The sequence below is a fragment of the Sus scrofa genome, chromosome 13 (genome assembly GCF_000003025.6).
Source record: "Sus scrofa isolate TJ Tabasco breed Duroc chromosome 13, Sscrofa11.1, whole genome shotgun sequence".
Classification (NCBI taxonomy): domain Eukaryota; kingdom Metazoa; phylum Chordata; class Mammalia; order Artiodactyla; family Suidae; genus Sus; species Sus scrofa.
This window is the reverse complement of record NC_010455.5, coordinates 156400098-156413088: the sequence shown is the minus strand read 5'-3', so window position 1 is coordinate 156413088 and position 12991 is coordinate 156400098. Positions and strand designations below refer to the sequence as shown.

General features: G+C 35.1%; 1 long non-coding RNA gene across 1 annotated transcript in view; it reads left to right on the top strand.

Annotated features, from left to right (window-relative positions):
• The window catches only part of LOC110256437, a 30702-nt gene extending 23465 nt beyond the window's left edge, over positions 1-7237 (top strand). The window contains exons 2-3 of the long non-coding RNA XR_002337936.1: positions 2812-2933; positions 6982-7237. This is a non-coding gene — a long non-coding RNA (uncharacterized LOC110256437). The remainder of the gene's footprint in view (positions 1-2811; positions 2934-6981) is intronic.

Here is a 12991-nt window from a genome sequence, read left to right as displayed (position 1 = left end):
TCTGCATTCCCTTTGATGTGAAGGAGATAATTTCTCTGACTGAATAGGAGTTTCCCAATAGCCTTGGATTATTGATGGGCCTTTCACACTTTCATTCAAATAATATTTCTTGAGCAACTATTGTGTGTCAGATACTTTTCTAAGTGGATCAATTAATGAACAAAGATATCTACCTAGGGAAGATGTATTTTAAAGGAGGAGACAGAACAATAAACAATAGACAAAATAAGTAAATAACACAGCATGTTAGGATGTGACATGTACTATAGAAACAAGATCATGTTAAAGGGGATCAATAAGTATAGATGAGGCTATATTGCGATTTTAAATAAGGTGATCGCATCAGCTCTCATTGACAAAGTCATTGCAATTTTTCCCTTTCCTGTATGCTTACCCCTTTGCAATGTGAATTTTATGCTTAGAGAGTAGAATCTCTCTCTGTCTTTTGAATATAGGCTTGGCCATATATTCAAACGACAGAAGGAGAGATTTGGCTAATTGGCATTAAAAAATGGGAAAAAGCGAAGGCTTGAGAATGCTTATGTGTTGGAGTTTGCTCTCTCTTTCTGCTAGAGGACCCTTTACCACCACGTGAAGAAACCCAGATTTTCCTGCTACAGGATCAGAGCCCAAAAGAAGATAAAGCTCTCAGTTTTCTAAACTATTTCAGCCAAGGTCTCAGCTGTGGCTGAAGAACTGAGGTCATTGGAGGTCCAGCTCCAGCTGATATGGAACTGACAAAAATATTAGACTAGCCAACCCACATAATCATGATCAATAACAAACTGCAGAAACTTTAAACTACCGAAACTTGTGATTGGTAATAGCTTACAGATACAATGAGGCTTTTATAAAAATCAAGGGCATCCCCTTCAAGTTGGAAGTGGGTTAACTTTGCATACTTAGATTCATAGGTTGGGTTGATTACTTGAATAATTTCTAGGTTCTCTTAGGAAGAAGGAAGGGGTGATTGTGTTTGGTTGGTGAGAGTGCCATGGCTGTAGATCCCAAATGATCACAAGACAGAAGATTTAGACTCAGTCTGGGTGGTGGAGAGGGATCAAGATATGAATCTATGTGGGGGTGACACTTAAAATGTAGGTGAATTCTAAGTAACAATGGGCCAAGATGGTTGGGAGGAAAAGGGATATGAAACAATGTAACAGAAGTAGACAGCTTGGGCAAGGCATAGTGTTCTGTGGCTCATGAAATTTTGGGGAAATTGAAAGTAAGCTGGATTAAGTGGAATTGTGCCCATATATTTACATTATCTTATCTGAAGGGATTCATCAGCTATATTTCTGGCATAAAGAAATATCTAGGAGCAGGAATACTAAACTTCAGCTATGATAACATTTCCTAAGAGATTTCCTGGGAAATTAGATGCCCACTGAAGGTCTAGGCAAAGGTACTTGTGTGCATCTGCTTAAGGGGATTACCTAAAATGGTATTACTATGAGAAACTACAGCTATTTTCTTTAGCCATTTCTTTAAGGAAGAAATACAAATTGCAAGGAATTTAAGGACTCTGGTCCCAGACTGAAAAACTTCGAATTCCAATATTACCACTTGTTAGCTGCTAGATTTTGTATAGTTTATGTAACATTTCTTTCTCTCAGCTTCCTTCTCTATGAAATGGACATAACAGACTTCCTTCCTGTGCCTCACTTCTATCCCTGCCCTTATTGCCAGCATCTAAATTATAATATTCCGTGACCTGCTAAGGCCTAGCTGTTTGGACTGGATGTGATACTCCTTTTTACTTTTTTCATACCCAGGATATCAGGACTCATGGGATTGAATGTCTGTTCTTGCTCTGCATAATCATACAGAAAGATTCTCTTCCTTGTAACTTCATGATTCTATTTTAAATTGAATCAGCTACTGCTCTGAAAGCCATTTGCCTTATCTATCCCTGCTTCACAGATTCAGAGAATTCAAATATACATTTAACCTATTTTTAATTGGTTGAATTATATTTTCTAAAAAATAAAATTTGCTCAAACCCTAAGCCATGATACCTGCAGGTGTGCCCTTATTTGGAAATAGGGTCTTTACAGACATAATCAAGATAAGGCCATCCTGGATTAGGGTGTACCCTAAATGCACTGACCAGTGTTCTTAAAAAGGATGGGGATTTGGAGACATACAGACAAACTCAGGAAAAAGAAGGGTGTGTGATGACAGAGGCAGAGTTTGGAGTGGTGCAACTATCGAACACCAGGGATTGCTGACAACCACTAGAAGATTGGAAGAGGAAAGGAAAGATTCTTCCCCAGAGAATGCAAAGGGAGTATGGCCCTGTCAAAATTTGATTTTGGCCTTCTAGCCTCCAGAATTGTCAGAGAAGTAATCTGTGACGTTTCAAGCCTCAGTCCAAGGGAGTGTGTTATGTCTGCTCTTGGAAATGAATATACCTATGTTGAACTATGCAAAGACTCTAAAATATAGTCTCTGATGGTGTGTACTGAATTTATTGAGTATAAAACCAGATTTCTACATCACTCTTCTGTGGCTGCTACAAAAGCTGTTATCAATATTCTCATCAGGAAGAAACTTCTCTGCAAGAAATTTGATGTTTAAATAAAGAAATGAAGACTATTGGCAAGGAAGAACTTTTTCTTCCCTTTATATCTTACAGCTAAAACATAGCCTTCTTGCCTGCCAACATTGATATTTATCATTATCTTTTTCTTAAATTTAAAAACAATTCTATTAATGTTTCTTTCACTGTATTAGATTAGTTGTGGTGGGTGAGAACAATAATGATTGCCAGATTGTCGTAAGATGCCTTTATCATCTTTGGTTTAGTTTTGTTTTCAGCAGACTTAATGAAGCAAATCAAGATTTACCAGTCCCCCGGACACTTCTTTATTCTTTAGCGAAGGAATTTGAATGCAACAGTTACTGATGAAGAATGACAGAACATTTTGGTTAGTGCATACAAAATTGTTGTTTGTTCAGCTTATAACAAATACATTTTAACTTCAAGTTTCCTCCTCCTTCTCTCTATGAACCTTTGCTTAGAAATGCTTCTCACGGCCAAAATGCTTTCTCAAATTGGATAGACATGCCACTGCTTCTGAGGTCACATTAGCCTCCAAGATGGGCTGCCTTGTGCTCATACTGCCAGCACCACCATGGCCTGCAGGCCAGTTGCCAGTTTGCAGCAGTGTCCAGGGACATATCAGCTTCCTAGCTGATTTCCTCCCTCTCCCCAACCTAATTATTTGGAGACCTTCAAGCTTTCCAGAAATATCTGCAATTAGTCAGATGGTGTCTAGGGCTTTGTTTAAAATTACAATAGAAAATTTATCAAGACCATTTGGTCTAATCTCTCTCATCATCTTCCCAGTAGATTTTTCCTCTTATCTCTGGAGAGTTAGAAATGAGGTATCATGATTATTATATAATTACAGAGAATAATAACAATGATAATGCTTGAAATTATTATTATAACATGAAGAATGGTGTGTAAAGATAACTCCTTGTCAAATTTATAAAGAGTTTCTTCCAGAGGCTCAAACAACGAACAATTATTAGCTTTACAACCTCCTTTTGCTGCTAGTGGTTGGAGCCCTGGTTTTGTAAACCAGAGGTTATAAGTTTATATTCACTGGGGTATCAACCTGTATATAGTACCCAAACATAATGACTTATGTGGCACAATTGTCCAATAAATGTCGTTGAATGAGTTAATAACAGGTAAATTTCAAGATAAAGATTGTATGTCACAATAAGTAATCTCTTTTTTAAAACTGTTTTCAGGTAGCTTATGTGTGTGGCAAATATTTGATTAGGTAAAGTTTTAAAAGAGAGAACACTGGGTTTAGAATATTAAACTGTATCTTGAGTTTGATTTCTAGTTCTTATATTTTCTGTGTCCTTGACTAATCCACACCTCTTGGCATTTCAGTCTTCACTAGTATGTTGGTATTTATACACACACTCATGTGCACACACAAGCAAGTTCACTAAAATGTTTCTTTAATCCAATTGTAAACATAAACTTGAAAGCCCCTAGTCTCCTATCCCTGGTTTAATTTCCATTCCCATCCCCCAGCATCAGCAACTTCATAAACTCAGCATGAATTCTTCCAGTCACTTTAAAAAAATTTAATATCATATGCCTACAACTTTTTAAAACTTACACAGGTGCTATCAAAGCAAATATTCTGAAACTTGCTTTCCCCCTCCTCAAAATAGTTTTCAAGATCTGTACTTGATAATATGTATTATATTATAGGATATATTACTTAATTTGCCGGTGCATGAGAAAGCATAGACTCTGGAAGCACACCACCTGGTTTTGTAACTGAGTTATACCATTTATTGCTGTGAGACCCTGGGGAAGTTACTTAAGCTCTCCGTGCCTCAATTTTCTCATCTACAAAGTGGGGATTATAATAGTACCTAGATCATAGAGTTGCTATGTGAATCAAATAAATTACCACCCCTTTAGAGTAGTGCCAGTGCATAGGACGATCAATATATGTGCTTTTAAAATGAAAGAAAACAACTGATGAACATTTTGTTTTCTATTTTTTACTATTACTAACAATGTTCCAAAGAATATTCCATACATATATAATATTTTGGTTCATTTCTGGAGTGTTTCCTCAATAGCCATATTACATGTGGAACTGTTCATAGGGTTTATCTCTTTCCAGTCTTATTAGATGATCCCGAATTGTTCTCTATAGTGAATGTGCTAACTTGCATTCATACGTGTTTATGAATTTCCATTTTCTCCATATCTTTGCTAGATCGAGTATTATCAAACCTCAGAAATTTTGCCAATCTGATTCACATGAAATGGGCTTTGTTTTAAAAGTCCATTTATCTTATTTATTTCCTTGATGATTGGTAAGAATAAACATATTTTGAATATCTTTTGAATATTATGAGTTCTTTTGTCAATTTTGAATTCTGCTTTGCTTGGCAGAGTGTTCTAAGTTTATTGTTTCCCTGTAGTAAATATATATTATTCCCAAATAATTTCTTGAATCAATCTCATCGATGTGTAATGCTACCTCAATCTTATAACAAAAATTTTAAGTACATCCATCTTTGTTCTGGCTCATTATTCTGTTTCCTTTACTTATTCTCTCATAATATCACCTTCTGATTACAATTGCTTCATAAAATTATTGATGGATGGTGGTACATTTTGCATCTTTTTCGTTTCCAGATCTGCCTTAGCAATACAGTACCTGTGACTCTTCCATATGGATCCGAGTGTCAATTTGCATAAGTCCATAGTCACCTTCCTGGGAAGTTGTCTGAAGTAGCATTTAATACTTATATTAATTTGAGGAAAATATACATTTTTACGATATTTGTGGTTCCTACTGAATTGCTCTCCATTTATTCAGTTATTCCTTTATGTCCTGGAAGAGTATTTTCTAAATTTCCCCTGAGGAATAAATTAGAAATGCATCTGAACATGTGAAAAGAAAGAGCTGTGTATATTTAAACATTGTAGTTTTAAAAGAACTGTGTAAAATTGAAGTATATAAGGTAATTCTCAGAATCTGATTTTATCCAATTGTTTCCTTTGTCCTCAGTGAAAATTTTATCAACTCTTTGCCTAAAGAGTAATATTATTTAATGTTCATTTTTTCCTATTTTATTTTTCCAGAGAATGTCATTATAGAAAACTTATGAATTGTTATATAGAAGTGAGTAAGAAAAAGTAGATGTAAGAACCTTGAAAAATTATATCCTTCCAGAGTGGAACTCCAGCATAAAGGTTTTTGAGAGGGGTGATTTAAAGTGTTAGAACAAATGCACACTACACTTATATTTACTTTCTTTTCTCTAATTCCACTTTTGTTTTCATCTGTTTTTTCTTCTTATGGCTTATGGATTTTTTTCATTTTTGAAGAATTATGTTTGGAAATTTTAGAAAACAGAAATGGATTTAAAAGTATTGTCCTTGCCTTAGTTGAAGCTATTACATATTAGTTAAATGGCATAAAGACAATGAAAAAGAACTCATTTAATGACAAATATTATAGGTTTCAGAAAATCTTACAGATTTCTTGTTTGTTTTTATCTAACCAGATCATTCGTCTAATTCAATAACGAATTTCTCTGTGCAAGGGTCCAGAGCCACAATTTCTTACACAGAAAGCTATATATTCAGCATTTGCCTTGTGACTCTATATAATTTTCTGCTAGTATCCCCTACTGAATTGGAATGGAGCTGAGGGTTCAGTGCCCGGTGAGGCACTGTGTTAAAATGATTAATTGCGCTTTGGAACCCAAGCTTCTGATTAAAGTCCCAGCTCTACCACTTTAGTTGAGTGACCTTGTCAAGTTGCTTAGCTTCTGAGCTTCAGTTTTCTGGTTTGTTAGATATGGATATAATAAAATGTAGATTTACTAAATGTGGATGTTAAATATGGGTATAGTATGCAGATCATAAGATTATTGTGAGGACTAAAGGGCATTACTTGTATAAAACTATTAGAAGAGTTCCTGACACATAGTAAATATGGATTAAATATTAATTGTTATTATTTCTTTCCTCTAATCATGTTAGAGTTGTAGAGTTATGTAGTCCTATATATTTTAGAAGGTTTAATTAAATTAGCCCTTATCTTTGTATAATGATTTAGGGAGAAGCTAACATCCTAGCAGACAATATTTGAGAAGTTTTTCTCTTTTTTTTTTTAGGGCTGCACCCGTGGCATATGGAAGTTTCCAGGCTAGGCATTGACTCAGAACTGTAGCTGCCAGCCTACACCACAGTCACAGCAAAGTGAGATTCTAGCTACATCTGCAATATACGCCACAGCTCACAGCAATGCCAGATCCTTAACCCACTGAGCTAGGCCAGGCATTGAACCCGTGTCCTCATGGATACTGGTTGGGTTCGTTACTGCTGAGCCACAATGGGAATTCCAAGAATATTTTTGATAAGACCTCCCTAAGATTTGTAAATGAGCATTCTGTTTTATGTCTCCTATATCTCAGGATGAAGAAAGATACTCTGAATGGAAAAGGAGGGAAAAAAAGGAAGACAACATGGCTGAACTATTTTGATACAATCATGAGTCAAAAAAAAAAAAAAAGGAGATACAATGATGGGTGCTCAAGATAAGTGTTTTGGGAGAAGATTCATAACTAATAGATTTTTTTTTCCTACTGAAATACTGTGATCATGGTATGTGGTGCTGCTCCTTTACCACACATGTTTTCAATAAAATGACAAGAGCATTTATTTGGTAAATGGACTTATAATGCAAGAAGGAAAAGGGGCTGAGCCTAATGCAAAACATATGCCATTTGTGTTACATATACATTTTATGGAAACCTTTCAGAAACAGCATTTTACAATTCTATTTTGAATAGAGATGATGGGGTTCAGTGGGACCCCATGTTCTTGAATAAATACTGAAACTTGTCAAAACAATTCTGTTTTATGATTGAGTAACAATTCTTACAAAAATTTGAATATACACTAAATAAATGAAATTATGATTGTCAGGATTGATAGTCAAGAAAAATACGGTCAACATCTTGCATTAATTATTTTTTTCTATTAATATTTCATTGTCCTTGTTCACTTATTTCACTGACTGATAGAGCTCACCTAACAGGAATAGAGAGTGCTCATCTCAATCAGATTTTCTGTCATCCTCATGCATCTGTTTAGTCTCTGTTCCCCAACTAAGAGTAACTCCTTGAAGAGCAAGGCTATGTCTTATTCTCATTATAGGAGAGTGGCCTACATGAAGTAAATGCTTCACACATGTTGGTACAATAACTTTTAATAGTTAAAATCTTGATCCTTCTTGTGAAACATGTTTTACAGAGAAAAAAATTGAAATTGTTGAACTAATCTTGAATTAAGAGATGCAAGAAGGCAGTTATGGTTATAGTAAAAAACTTATTTATCTTTTGCTAGACTTTTTAAGCAGGAACTCTCTATATGACCTACCAGGCTGGAATATACTGCTTTGATTTACAGTACTTATTTCAGTTTTAGACTCCCAGCCTCACACAAACTACAAAGCAAACATCTCCAGAGAAAAATATGGAACTAATAGGGTATGTATAAATGAGTCCTATAAATATAACAAAAGATATTTAGAGAAAAATGTTATAGTACTTTTTATCCAAAATATCCATTGAGTTAAACTTTGGAAATTGCAGCATTTTTCACTGCATTTCTTTACTTCAAAAAAGAGAATGCAAGTACTTGAAAGGGACCCAGACACACAGAGACTGGAAAAAAATATATGTATAAAAATATATAGTTGACCCTTTTTTGTTTGTTTCTAGCTTGATGACCTGTGTTTCTCATTTTACATAGCTGAATTATCATATTACATTTAAGTTACAATATATGCTGAGCATTTACCATTTCTTTTCTCACTGGGATGCCAAGATGAAATTGTGGATGGGGGTAAGTTATATTAGACAGTGAACTTTATGATATGGAATCAAGGAGGCCTGGAAATAGCCTGCCTCACAAGAGATGCTCAAACATTCTCTTCAACTTTCACTTCATATCTTTTCAAGTTCTATTCCCTCCTTCATGATTGACTCTCTCTGTTATGGACTGAATGTTCGTGTTCCCTCCAAATTTATAAGTTTAAGTCCTACCAGCCCCCCAACCCCCAGCAGCCATGAGATGGTATTAGGAAGTGGAGTATTTGTGGTGTAATTAAGTTCTGATGAAGTCATGAGGGTGGTGTCTTCATGATTAAATTATAAGAATATCTTCTTATGAGAAGAGACCAGATTTCTCCCCATTCCTAACCCCTTTCCCTACCATGTGAGAACATAGTATGAAGGCAGCCATCTGCAAACCAGGGAAAGGACCCTCACCAGAACCTCACCATGCTGGCATCCTGACCTTGAACTTCCACACATCCAAATCTGTGAGGAATAAATGTCTGTTGTTTAAGCCACTCTGTCTCTGCTATTTGTTACCGCTGCCTGAGTTAAGACACTCTCCCATCTTTTCACATCAAGCCAGGCTTCAATGCCTAATTCAATCATCATCTTTCTTTATGTGTAAGTATATGTGTGTGTGTTTACAAAAGGGGAAGACTATTTTTCAAACATAGGTTACACAAGAATGAATTTTCCATATAAAAGTTGTGAGAAATACAAAAAATAAAATATGGCACCAATCCTTTCTGCTCTCACAGATTCCTCACACCAAGAGCAAACATTATTATTTCAACAGTATGAAGTATTAACTTTCAGTGCTTTTTATACAAAAATGCCATTTCCAGTCCTTTCTGTTATTGTTATCCTCTCCTGCTATTTGCATATAGCCCTTTGTGACTTTTTTTTTTTAATATTCAGTAGTGGCTTTACTGTAAATTAATGAAGCTCACCCTTCAGGAATACTTACTTGCTCAGGCCTCTTCCAAAACTCTGGACATTGTATGTATAGTTTTACGAATTTACACTATCAGGGAGTTCTTGTTTTCTTCTCTCTAAATTGCATAAGTTTCAAGACCCCACAAAGCCTTATGGCTCTACTTATACTATATTTACTTAAATGCATGACTATCTTCCCCATTAGAATGGAGAATGTTTTCTTGAATGTTTCCCCCTGCAAAACAAAACAAAACAAAACAAAACAAAACAAAAAGTTTCAGATCATCAACTTTCTCATGGTGGATGTGTGATAAGTTTAGGATTAAATGGGCTTCAGCAGCACCTAGGATTATTTACAAGAGTCAAGAGTTTTTATCAGAAGCAGAAAATGTAAGTACATCACAATTTAGATGTTTTGTTTTCCCTTCTGTGTAATGCTTATTGGTAAATAAGTCCTCACATGTTAGTTTCATTTTCCTCCTACACGATAACCAACACATTCTAAATTGTATATATTGAGTCCCACATTGAGTAAGAGACAAAAAAGCCTCTGACTTCTTATACTTCTAGAAGGCCAAGTTAGATTCCTAGCTCTTCAAGTCTATGTGACTTCTTTTGAATTAGTGTTGTCCAGTAGAACTTTATGAGATGATGGTAAATAAATGTTCTATAACATCTGTGCTGTCCAATGTGATAGTCATGCAACTGAAGTATAAATAGCTGTGCATAGCCAGGGGCTACCATATTGGACACTGTATAACTCTAGAGGATTATGCGCAATGTGATCCACATGGGAGGGCTTAATCAAACGCATAAATACATCACATAAATAAATGATGAAGGATCAAATTTTGACAATATCAAAGTCCACTCTTCTAGTAGAGCATTTGTAGACCATGTTTTCCTGCCTGCCAACTTGAGAAAGGAAATCGACACACAGCAAAGCAATGAATTGAAAAATTAATTTCAAAGCAAATATAAATAGCATCCAGTTTTTTAAAAGGCTATGCTAAAGTGAAGACAGAAGGAAAAAAGAAATATTTCAAAGATGAGAGGAGCTGAGAATCCACAGTAAAACATCTCTTTTTCCTTCAGTTAGAGAAGAGGAAGAGAAATGGAGAAGGTCTATGGATATGTCTTTATTTTTTCATTCGTTAAAATTTTATTGAAGTATAGTTGATTTACAATGTTTTGATAATTTCTGACATACAATAAAGTGATTCAGTTATACATGTACCACATCCATTATTTTTCAGATTCTTTTCTAATGTAGATATTCACTATGGGTATGTCTTGAAGTCTTGTTGTTTCACTGTCTGCTAGTATTGATGTGGGGAAAGAGAAGAAGGGGTAGTGGCTACAAAAACACTAATTTGAAAGGGTATGAATCAACAAAAACCTACAGTCCAAAATATCAGTACCACTGTCATCCCCCAAAGCTCTGGAATTTTCAAATTGGGTTATTTGCTTTGCTAGCAGGGCAGGGGAGGTGTTCCAAATGTGTGCTTACTATGTTAGCTCTCCAAAGTTACAGTTTTAATGCTTCCTGGTTAAAAAAGTAGAAACACAAAAACATCCCAGACCTCCTTTTTTTGGTAATCATTCATGGCAGGTTACGAATGTAAATTCTTTGACAAGAAGATGAAAATACACCCCCGAGATGCAAATTGAATTATGTGTTCCTGAAATCCTCATTCTGTATTATTTTAGAAAGTGCTTGCATCTGTCATTGCTATTTGACAATAATTTATCATATTACTTCAGTGTTGGTGGTTTTTCTGTCTAGAAGATAATCTTTCACACACAGGTCTTACAATTTATTTTCACTTGTGTGGGATCATTTGGTGACTTTTTATATGTTTAAATGTTGGTCTTTAAATAGAAGAATATTTCAGCATCCATTTCTAGCTTCAAAGGAGAAAAACAGTTTTTTTGTTATATTTTATTATATATTGATCATTTTATTGTTGTTTGCATCATTAAGTATAAGAAAAATCTCATTATTTGGCTACCTTTTTTTAGAAAAGTGCACACAGCATAGCCTAAAAACACATAAAATTTTCTGGATGGGTTAAAAAATAATTTGACATGTGTCTTGCTTCCTAAAGAATAAATAGCATGGGGATAGCTATGATGTGTGCTCAGAATTTCTTCTTAGCTTAGCTTGTGTAATAAAATGACTGACATCTGTTAAACATAGGAGCCTTTGAGAAGGAGTGCCAGAGTTATCCAGCTGAGAGCAAGTTTCCCGACAGGAAAGTCCACTTGAGCTTTGCTTGTGTTTTAAAACCAACCTTTCCTTTTTTTAAAACCACAGTCCTATATTAATGTTCCAGAAAACTGTAGTACTAGAACATAACTCTTGCTACTATTTTATTTAATTTCTTTAAACTATTTTTGTGTCTAGGCTTATTTTCCATATCTGTAACCAGATAGTTTCAATACTTAGTATTTCACTTGGTATTAAATGACTGGCATGTTTCCAACTGCTTTACAATTTTACAAACATTTTCTTCATGATTATATACTTTTCAACAAAACTGAATGAATTACTGAATGACTCAAAGATTCAAGGAATTATTATCTAGTTTATAGATTATTTAGAACTCAATATCAGAAATCCCACTCCTTGTTACAATCTTCAATAGTAATTAATAAGACAAAGAAGATGAACTCAAATCAGTACAATTTCCTTCTCAAATACAATCTAGCTGATTCAGCTCTTTTACAAAGAAGGCAAAACTAATTTAGCAAAGTATCCTTAAGTTTCCAGACTCTCACTCATTGTGATCTTCCTAGCCCTGAAGTTTAAAGTAAATGTGAAGCACCTGAGAAGAACCTTAATCGCTGGCAGAGGGGCAGAGACATTAACTCTTGGGGGGTTTTCTCACCCTCCTGAAGAGTGAAGTAGCACTCGGAAAGAGAAGCAGTAGGCTGCTGGTCTCGGTGTTTCCCAGAGGGTATAGATTTTTCCGGAGGCTCAAAGGTGGTCACACCTATTTTGAATGATCTTAATAGTCTTTGCCTCCGAAGGCTAGGGAAAACCAGAAGTCTGTTAAAGATTAGAGAAACCAGAGAGAGAAAGTAATTTGGAGAAATAAGAAGATGCCACCAGGATCAAACATGCTGAAGATGCCAAAGAAATAAAGAGAAACTGCCATTAGATATGGTAAGAAAACTGTTTTGTAAGGACCACCAAGAGAACAATTTTAGCACAATTGTGAGACTAAAAAGTAGAGACTAGGTAAAGAATTAATGAAGGCAGTGGATATAGATTATAAATGTGAGGCTCTGAAATGTAGAAGGAATTAGAGAAATAAGATAGTTGCTTTAGAAAGTGGCAGCATCTCTAAGTATTCTCTTAGGCAATCCTAAGAGATGAAGCCTTTATTAGTTTTCTATTGCTGCTGTAACAAATTACACAAATTTAGTGACTTAAAATGCAGTACATTAGGTTAGCAAATTCATATTTTGGAGGGTCGACCATAAATTATACATGGATTTTGACGGTGCAGGGTCAGTGCCTCTAAGCCCTGTGTTGTTCTAGGGCCAACTATGTATCCCTATGCCTATATAGATCTATAGAAAGAGAGAGTTACTAAAATGGCAAGAAAAGGCAAAATCTAGAGCTCAGAATATATGATCA